Here is an 8,717-nt window from a genome sequence, read left to right as displayed (position 1 = left end):
ATGCACAGACTCCCTGCCCACCAAATCAAATCTGTGTAAGAGAGAGATTCTCGGTGATCCAACTTGTAGTCTTTGTTTGAGGGAACCTGAAACCATACTTCATGCACTGTGGGGCTGTGAAAAAATTCAAGTGGTATGGCCGAGAGGCTTTGCTGGGCTGCAGAGATCCCCATGCCAACTTCAGTACTATTATTGGAGACTTGGGCGGCTAGAAGAGCTGTACTATTCGTTCTTGAACTTGGCTTTCGTAGTTCCAGCTTTGAAGGTGATTCGGCAATCTCAATAAAGGCTTTACGTCAAAATAATTTGCTGCAGTCTTCCTTCGGACATGTTATCATAGTCACGTTGTCTTATGCTATAGTTCTTTACAAAACTTTTCTCTCTCATACTTTTCAGCAAAGTAATGCTTTAGCTCATGCCTTAGCTAAAAAACGAGAATATTTTTTTTTATTTTGGTCTGGATGGAGTCTGTTCCTCCTGACCTCTATGACTGTTTTGTTCAAGATGTTTCAACTTTGAATTAATATCAGTAATCATGTTTTCTTCTCAAAAAAAAAAAAAAATAAATAAATAAACTTTCATTGTCAAATTTAAGAATTCATCAAGCTTAGGAATAAGTGCTTAATTTTCAAGTACAATGAATGATAACCTCTAATGAAAAAGATCCCCAAAATATAATAAAAATAGTTAATAAACTCAAAATAGTAATCTATTTGACCTATTTGCTCAAATTGATGGTGCATTTGCACAAAGTTTCTAAGTTGAATTTTCCATAATTATTTCACCTCTTAAAAATTTTAGTAAAGTTTAAGACAATTATCGATGGAAAATATGATAATAATATAAATAAAAGGAGGAATTGGTCTATGGTCTCTTCAGTAACAAATAAATAGGAATTTCTTGTTCTATCTTGTGAAGAAAAAAAAAAAAAAACTTCTTTTGTGGAATTAACCATTCCCTTTCTTTTACTTTTGTTTTGTTTGTTTCAGTATTAACGTTTTCTGAAAAATTGTTCATTTTCTAAAGAGTATTTTCTAGAAAACTGTCTCATTTTTCAATGTTTGGTAACGACCTTGAAAATGAGCTTGAGACTGTTTTCTGGTATTTGGTATGCAATTTTTAAAAATATTTCTTGTATAAACATGTGTATTATGTAAACCAACTAATGTAATCATTATAAATAAAAAACCAAGAATGAATTTGGTTTTCATACTTAAATTTTGACAATAGATACAATCAAAATTAATTAGTCACCAAATTTTCATGATCTCTACCACTTATCTTGCTTATATATACGGACAGTAACGTATGTACGTATGTACGTACACTCATGCGCGCACACACACACACACATATATATATATATATTTGACAGAGGAATACTTTTTCAATAAGTATAAATAACAATAATAGAGGAATACTTTTTCAATAATTATAAATAACAATAATTTTTAATTGTCTACTTTTTTTGTTAGTATACTAATTGTCTATTATGGTCAATTACAAGTCTTTAATATTACTCTAAATTATGTATTTACATAATATATTTGCATAATGTATCATTACTGCATAGTATCTGCGTAAAGTATTTGCCAACAAATGCAATTCTCCTAAACAATTATCATTCATTATATAACAATATTATTAGTCCACAATAAAGATTGTCCCATGTAAAAGCAATTTAAAGCAATATAGGTACTGTGGGGCCCAATAGTTTAGGGGCCCGGCTCGCTCGCTTATGGGGAGTCCACAGGCCCCAAACTAAAGGAGGCCAGGGCCCAAGTCCAAAAATAAGAAGCCCAAAGTAGCCCAAAGATACCGCCGAGGACAGCTTAGTCCTCGGCAGACCCAAAGTCTCATGGATTAGAATGGAATACAAGCTAACTTGAAAGATCAGAAAATATCTTGGGGGAAGTTGTCCTTAATACCCTTCACTGATATGACACTGCACCTAACAAAGCCGGATTCTTAGGCTTTATTGATCATCTCTCACAATTTCGGGATTAGATTGATGGGATAGATATCTGTCCTGGAAAGGTCGACCCTACACGTGGACGAGGGACAACGAATGTAGGCTAGTATAAAAGAAAAACATTAGGTAACGAAAAGGGGGCTCCCATCTGACTTCCTGGGGAAAAACTCCAGGAATGAGAATGCCCGGATAATATATGCGTACCACCACGGAAAACCCACCGGCGGGTAACCGGAGAAAAACATTAGTGCTTTTCGGACATGATCCGAGGAGCCCAATCCCTCAATTTATAAAGTTACTGGGCTTGGATATCCGGACTAAAGCCTTTTCTAGTCTAGGTTTATCTAAGGTCCGGCCTATACTAACGCCCCGTGACCCAACGTTAGCCTTTCAAGCCCACTCTCTACAAATTTTATTGTGAGGGATCCATCACGCGCAAGCCCAACGTCATCGTTGGACCGTTTGAGAATCGTGTCCCTACAGGTACCATGTTTAAAATTTTCATCTTTTACTTCATTCATTCTTTCTTCTTCTTCTTCTTTTCTCATTTTTTATTTTTTTGCACTTTATGTTCGAAAAAGAAGTAACTTCTGCCTAGAATCCATCAAACTGAAAATTTCTTAGAGAAAAAGGAAAATCAAGCTTAAAATTCAAAGTAAAGAATTGAGATTTTGGTAGAGAGGAATGAAATAATTACCGCTACAAATTTGTTATCCTTTGCAAGTTGGAGCTATTGACCGATTAGTGAGGGGGGAAAAAAATCTAATCAGAGAATTGTGTTACAGAGGGGAAGAGAAACATTGAGAAAAGAGCGAAGAGAGAAGAGAGATAGAGAGATAGAGAGAGAGATCTATGGGAAGAGGAGAGACCCAAGTTAGTGACAGTGAGGGTGTGAAGAGAGAAAAAGCAAATGGAAGAGAAAAAAAAAAAAAAGAGAAAGCTTACCATGAGAGAGAGAAGACACCAAAAAATTATGTTCCCCACGACTACAGACGAAGATAATATTTATAGGAAATGCTCATGCAACGCATGAGAGAGAGATTGTTTTCCAAAAAAAAAAATTTGGAAAACAACCTATAAAATATAAGCCTTATTTTGATTAGAGTTTTCTGTTAACCAAAGATAGTTTTCCATTGACCAGTTTTTTTTTGTGTGCTACCAAACACTGGAAAATGTGGAAAACTATCTTTATAGAAGGTTTTCTAGCAAAACAAACAGAGTGTTTATAAAGAAATGAAATTATGTTTATTAAAATAAGCAAAGGTCATTTATGGCATGTAGGAAGGCCTCGTGCAGCTGCAGCAAGATTTTTAAAAGGAATTGATTGTGATTTTCAACCTGTTCTTTCCATAACTCCTCTTAACTAAGATAGGAGATCTAATTCTATTGCTTGAAGACAAAATCTATTTGATTTCATCATGCTTGGGTTTGATTCGGTGGTGATCTTTTGGATTAAGGCGTAAATGCACTTTTAGTCCCTACATTTTGACGTTTTTCCATTTTAGTCCCTACATTTTATTTTTTCCACTTTTAGTCCCTAAAACCAATTTACGCTTTCCGTTTTAGTCCTTGAAACACTGTTCTGTCACCAAATTAACGGAAAGACTGACGGATTAATAAAATATTATTAAAAAAATTATTTAACATTTTTTATATGCCAAAATTAAAAAAAAAAAAATTAATTACTCAATTTTAATTTAGAACAAAAAACAAAAAAAAAAATTATTTTCTTTCAAACAAAAATTTTACTTTCTTTTAATTAAAATGAATTTTTTTAATTCCAATCTTTTTTTTTTTTTTTCCAGAAGATCACCACCGAATCAAACCCAAGCAAAAGTGTAGGGACACGATTTGCGTTAAACCGCAGTTGAGTTGGGTTCGCACGTAAATGGGCCCATACAATATCATTTGTAGAGAGTGGGATCGAAAGGCTAAGTCATGTTTACCCGGCTGTGGTTTTGTTAAGATATTTATGCATGGTTCCAGTATATTTGCCTCTGAAGCCCTTTCTCCTTTCAGTGGGACTGGAGGAGCCCCTATTTTAGGTTACATATTTTTTCTTTTATACTCGCATGCGTTCAATTTCCTTCGTCCACGTGTAGGGTCGACCTTTTCAAGATTGATACTTGTCCCATCAGTCTCAGACTTAAGTCGTTGAGAGTTGTCGATAAAGTTAATGGATAAGGCTCTGTTAGGCGCAGAGATATGCATGGGGAAGGTGGCAAAGGAAGTCTCTCTTAGATATTTTAGATTTCCCCTTCGAGCACGCCTCTTTACCTTTCTGCCCTTTTTCTTGGGTCAGCCGAGGACTGCACTGTCCTCGGCTGCTTCTCCGGGCCAATTGGGCCACTCTATTCTTAAATTCTGGCCATGACCTTTTTAGGCTTGGGCCTTTGGACCCTTCATCAGCAAACGGACCTGGCCCGTCGATTATTGGACCCCACAATAGCCCCTCAAAACCCTGCTGTCCGGCCTCTTGGTTGGAGAGGGGGGTTTTGGTAACTCCGAGCCTTCATTACTGCTCATTTAATTCGGCCCTTGATCAATGTTGGCGACTCTTCACCTCCCCGAGGAATGCGCCGGTCTACAAGATGTTTCCCTCGATTTATGCGTGATGCGCTTATACCGTTTGGTTATCCGTAGCACGCCTTTAATTTCTTCCTTTTACGAGACCTCCCAAATCTTACGGTTACTGATAACGTGGGGGAACGAAACGGATGCGCATTTATTCGCAGATTTCCTTGGGGATCAGAACGTATTACGTGCCCTTGTCTTACTCCCTTATATAAAGAGAGAAAACCAGAGGTGATTCTTTCATATCTGAATCCTTAGGCCCTTCTTATAGTTTACTTCTTCCGTCTGGTTACTCCTAATCCAATAATACATCCACCATAGTGGTCGGCCATGAATGAATCCTTCCTTTTCCAGAAACGCCATGCCCTAATAAAACTTGAGATGGCTCGGTCGGGGCAAGGATGGCGAAGACTCAAGATGTGCCTCCCCCCCTCTTTTAGTCAAAATCCGAAGCAGGGACTCGTCACACCCCACTTCCAGTGTGACTGAGTCGAAAACCTCCCTTGTCATCTCCATTCGCTCTTTCATGAGCATACCTAATATGGCTCCCCTTTTCCCTCTTTTGCTCCTTTTACTTTCTTTTCATTGCTTCCCTCTTCTTCTCCTCCTTCCTACTCATGTCCTCCATCTTCTTTTTCCCTTGCTTTCTTCAGCAACAAGAGCTTGCTGAAGTGCTTCCATGTGTTCCAATTCTTCTTCCTTGTCCTTTATTTTTTCTAAAAAGGTTCGTCTCCTGATATGAGTAGCACTGAGGCAGAGATTGGAAAAGCTTTGAAGGCAAGTTTAAAAGGCAGCTGATTATTTACTTATCTGTACTGCGGATGCTAGTGTTATTTTGACAGTTCATTTTTTGTATAGGCTTGTTTAAGCCCTTCTTTGTACGTTGTAACAATTTTCCATATTAATAAAAGTTGTTATTCATTCATTTTACGTGTTCTATTTTCATGTTTTATAAATTTACACACGCTGCTCGGCACAATGATATAGCATTTGAATTAATGGTAACTAAGGCTGAAATATTTGTTAATAAAAAGATGCCACCACGACTTTAATAAAATTATTATTATTCGACATAACAATCCGACCAGTGAGAAATGAGGCTTACCTTAAATTAGCCGAGATGGGGGTTAAGTGCTAGATAAGGTGTAAGAAGTAACTGTCCGAGGATATGTCACCTTCCCAATGAGTAGTTTCCTTGGGCTAACGATCATCAGGCCATTTCGTCATCTCCTGAGCATACTGGCCTTAACCTTTTCCAGTATTTGAGCCGAGAAACTTCTCCATCCGAGCAGTTGATCTCCCAAAAGGCTTGAGTCCGAGGACTCCGTAGCGCCTAGGTTCTGCCTTAAACTTAGCTTTTTTCAGTACTTGGTTTCCCCATAGGTTTGGGTCCGAGGACCATACAAGGCCTAGGTTCTGTCCAAGATTCTTTGAGCTTAGTTTCTCCTCTTCCTCAGGTATTTCACGAGGTGCCGACAAGCAAGTTGTCCTCGGCAACAGTTATTCCTCAGTGGGGGCCGTTGTCCCTGGGCCTCCATGTAGAACAGGCCTGGACCGCGAATTTACTTGGCCCATAACTTTAAGGGTATTTACGTAGTTTATGGTTACGTGGTGTTTTCTGGCGTCCCAATGTTCGAGGTGCACCTTCCAGAGACTCCTTTAATCCCCTGGTTACAGGTGGCATTGGAGACTGAGCCTAAGCCATCTTGTCCGTAGCGTTCCTTGGGGCGCTGCGTGCATTAAATGCCACCATCTTATTTCTTTAAATAAACAGATAGGAGAGAAAGTTATTTCACCCTCGCATCAACTCTTTAGTTTTCTCCCAAATCACAGCTCCTATATTCAGTGCTGTCCTCCCTTAGCATAACATGTTTGAGGCGAGAGTTGGGAAGAAAGAATTCCCTCCGACACAGGAGCGCCGTGCCCTTATGAAACTAAAAATGGTAAGGTATAGGCACAGGGAGCATAAGTTCAAGAGAGTGCTCCATTTCAATCGAGGGGAAAGGATGTCTCTCCCTCTTTTAGTCAAAATCCGAAGCAGGTTCTGTTCATGCCAGAACTTTGGTATGTCAGAAGAAAGATTCTCCGCCATCACCGCCTCTGCCTTGTGGCAGGCGAATATTTAGAGAAAGCCCCTCAGCTTTCAACTCCCTGCACCTTTCCTTCAGCGGTGTCAGGCTTAAGTTGGGTCTCTTTTGCTGTTTGAGTTGTGGGCAAGTGGGAGCATTGAAGAAGAGCAAGGTCTTGGAGCTGTAGCCAACCTCTCCTCTGATCTACTTCCTCGGCTTTTACTTATTCTCTTGTATCTTCCTTTCTTTTGGTCATGTAGTGAGCTTTGACACAGACTGGTTTTAGCTTTTCATTGTACATTGTACTATCTCTTTGCTTTAGTAAGAAATGGCGATTTCTTTACTTATTTTGAATGCTCCATGTGTGTGTTTCTTTGATAAAACTACTTTGTGTGTTGGTGTGCTCCATGTGTGTGTTTCTCCTCGGCAGTATTTAGAGCAAGAACTCTTGAAACACGATCCAACTAATTCTAATCTATGGACACCATCAGGCAGAATAATAATAACTCATAGTAAGTTAAACTTAGGAAACTAACTTAGATGACGGTTGAACGTTCTGTAATAAGCGCGGGAGTATTGTCTGAGGACGACAAACTTTAAATAATTCATCCAAGGGCACGACCGAGCATTGCATGACTTCGGTTATGCTTTTGGAAACACGTTACTCCATTCCATACTGGTCCCTTTAGTGTTGAGGATCCGAGGGCAAACTAGAGAGTCCATGTAACACAGCTTTTCCTTTTAAGCAGTTGGTTTCCCCAGAGGCTTGGGTCCGAGGACCATACAAGGCCTTGGTTCTGTCCAAAACTTGTAAGCTTCTTTTTAAGTAGTTGGTTTCCCCAGAGGCTTGGGTCCGAGGACCATACAAGGCCTTGGTTCTGTCCAAAACTTGTATGCTTCTTTTAAGTAGTTGGTTTCCCCAGAGGCTTGGGTCCGAGGACCATACATGGCCTTGGTTCTGTCCAAAACTTGTATGCTTCTTTTAAGTAGTTGGTTTCCCCAGAGGCTTGGGTCCGAGGACCATACAAGGCCTTGGTTCTGTCCAAAACTTGTAAGCTTCTTTTTAAGTAGTTGGTTTCCCCAAAGGCTTGGGTCCGAGGACCATACAAGGCCTTGGTTCTGTCCAAAACTTGTATGCTTCTTTTAAGTAGTTGGTTTCCCCAGAGGCTTGGGTCCGAGGACCATACAAGGCCTTGGTTCTGTCCAAAACTTGTAAGCTTCTTTTTAAGTAATTGGTTTCCCCAGAGGCTTGGGTCCAAGGACCATACAAGGCCTTGGTTCTGTCCAAAACTTGTAAGCTTCTTTTAAGTAGTTGGTTTCCCCAGAGGCTTGGGTCCGAGGACCATACAAGGCCTTGGTTCTGTCCAAAACTTGTAAGCTTCTTTTTAAGTAGTTGGTTTCCCCAGAGGCTTGGGTCCGAGGACCATACAAGGCCTTGGTTCTGTCCAAAACTTGTATGCTTCTTTTAAGTAGTTGGTTTCCCCAGAGGCTTGGGTCCGAGGACCATACAAGGCCTTGGTTCTGTCCAAAACTTGTAAGCTTCTTTTTAAGTAGTTGGTTTCCCCAGAGGCTTGGGTCCGAGGACCATACAAGGCCTTGGTTCTGTCCAAAACTTGTATGCTTCTTTTAAGTAGTTGGTTTCCCCAGAGGCTTGGGTCCGAGGACCATACAAGGCCTTGGTTCTGTCCAAAACTTGTAAGCTTCTTTTTAAGTAGTTGGTTTCCCCAGAGGCTTGGGTCCGAGGACCATACAAGGCCTTGGTTCTGTCCAAAACTTGTATGCTTCTTTTAAGTAGTTGGTTTCCCCAGAGGCTTGGGTCCGAGGACCATACAAGGCCTTGGTTCTGTCCAAAACTTGTAAGCTTCTTTTTAAGTAGTTGGTTTCCCTAGAGGCTTGGGTCCGAGGACCATACAAGGCCTTGGTTCTGTCCAAAACTTGTATGCTTCTTTTAAGTAGTTGGTTTCCCTAGAGGCTTGGGTCCGAGGACCATACAAGGCCTTGGTTCTGTCCAAAACTTGTAAGCTTCTTTTTAAGTAGTTGGTTTCCCCAGAGGCTTGGGTCCGAGGACCATACAAGGCCTTGGTTCTGTCCAAAACTTGTAT

The sequence above is a fragment of the Quercus robur genome, chromosome 12, assembly GCF_932294415.1.
Source record: "Quercus robur chromosome 12, dhQueRobu3.1, whole genome shotgun sequence".
In the NCBI taxonomy this organism is placed as follows: Eukaryota; Viridiplantae; Streptophyta; class Magnoliopsida; order Fagales; family Fagaceae; genus Quercus; species Quercus robur.
Note: the sequence above shows the minus strand (reverse complement) of the source record.